The sequence below is a fragment of the Teleopsis dalmanni genome, chromosome 2 (genome assembly GCF_002237135.1).
Source record: "Teleopsis dalmanni isolate 2A chromosome 2, ASM223713v2, whole genome shotgun sequence".
NCBI classification, from domain to species: Eukaryota; Metazoa; Arthropoda; class Insecta; order Diptera; family Diopsidae; genus Teleopsis; species Teleopsis dalmanni.
In genome coordinates this window covers 115,306,506-115,308,553 of record NC_051847.1, presented here as the reverse complement: position 1 = coordinate 115,308,553, position 2,048 = coordinate 115,306,506, and positions in this window count along the sequence as shown.

Sequence of the window (2,048 nt, the reverse complement as noted above, 5' to 3'; positions counted from 1 at the left end):
ACATCTATACTCTCTAAAAATCAAACATTACCAATAATATCACGTATATTCTCTATTTTAGAACGAATTCACAAAGAACAATCTTATTCAGATATATTAAATTACCTGGCGTACTTCAAATGTGCTGAGCAAAATATAAATTATGCATAGTAACATATGTGGGTATATGAAAGGAGATTTACCTAGACGTCCCACATGTTGAGTTTTTTCAACAAAGAATACGTGTTCACTGAGTTTGTATGAAACCATAATATTATTCTTTAATAATGTAATATTCATTATCCAACCACTTCTTATTAAAAGACCCCGTCTCAAACACATACTTCCATAAATACTTTCAATGCATTCATCCGATACATGTTTTCGTTAATCGCAAATTCTTCTCTTTATACGCCTTATACTCAGACGGAATATAAAGAAATTTATAGGCGAAATGTGTTTGTACTATATCTACAAATTGCGACGACAAAACCGTTTCATTAGTGGAACATGTAGTCTGGAGTGTTTAAGGGTAGGACTAAAACCTTTTTCAAAAATACAAAAATACCATTTCTTCATAATGTTTGTATTATGAATCGTAAGTATGTTATCATTAAACGTACTGCTGTGTACAAGATTTTTAGATTATTTACAAATATTATTTAAGAGTGGATAAGTTCTTTACCTAAGTGAAGTTAGTTGCAATTTTATCTAATGAAAGCTTAGTGGTCACATGTTTTTCGTAGACAAGGTTATAGGAAATTAATATCCCAAGTTAATTATATTCATTCTCTATTACTATCTGCCTTTCTCCAAACTTCTATGACAATGTGTTGCTTCGTCTCGGAAATTTTCTAAAAACTATAATCTTAGATTTATCTAGGTAAGTAATAACAATATATATACAGATCATATATCATACTTTGCAATACTTCAGATGAGTCAGCAAGCAGTACTACATCATTAGCACACAAATCCAATTTATTGTAAGTTTGGTGTTTGACTATAAATAGATTAGTGAGGTCAAAAACTTGTAAGACATTAGTATCTCTTTTTTCAAACATTGGTTAAATTTGATTTATAATAATATTTGTTATTAAGGTCATTAGAAACTTTTAATTAACTCTTATCTATTTGTACAATTTCGATTTGAGATGTCTGCTTACTATTTTATTTACTTTCCATTATAGAGTGATATATTCATTTTAAGTCTTTTTCAATAATTGAAATCATCAATGCGTTATTGCGCTCTGATTGTAAGTACTGATTTTGATATGTTTACGATATCGTGTGAAAAACACGATATCCATTCCAAGCACAACGTTCACAGAACCAAATATTCGTACAAACTAAGAACTGTACGTTGCTTTGGTTCCATAAGGTTGCTGTACTTCGCTTTATGGCTACTAAATGTGACATCTGACACTTTTTGTTATTTTCTGGAGCTACAACCAAACTCAGGTGATCAAAGCCTTGAACGCTATCGATGTCTAAATGGTCAAATTCAAATTTCGCAAACTATCCGCAAATACTCACAGTAAATTGCGGTGGAGTAAAGTCTATAAATGACTTTCAAAGAATTTCTTAATACATGTAACTTTTTGTTTCATTAAAAGCAATGCATTATTCAGATAAGAATTTCCATTCTCATAAATTATTGTATAAACATTAAAAACAATAAATTTCATATATAATGATGTTACAATGCGTTATTTTTAAATGAATAATTTATGGTGACAATGCTGAAAAATTTTATGAAACACCTTTTATTTTCTCTTAGACCGACTTGTCTAGACCTCCATTTTGATGACTTCGATTTTATTTGAACTCATAATTTTACTTGAGCATCATTTCGAGATTCGTTTCAAGTGATAATCAAGTAGGAACTACTTCTGAATTACTATAACTACTATTGAGCCAATGGTAAATATTGGAACTTTATTGTCTTTCGGTTCTAACTCTTAATGAAGGCTAGGCATTTTGATTTATGACTTAGCACTTATCGATTAAACCCACTATAAAAGCTTAAACTGAACTCAATCCAAATTTGATTGGGAGCTTATTTGGTG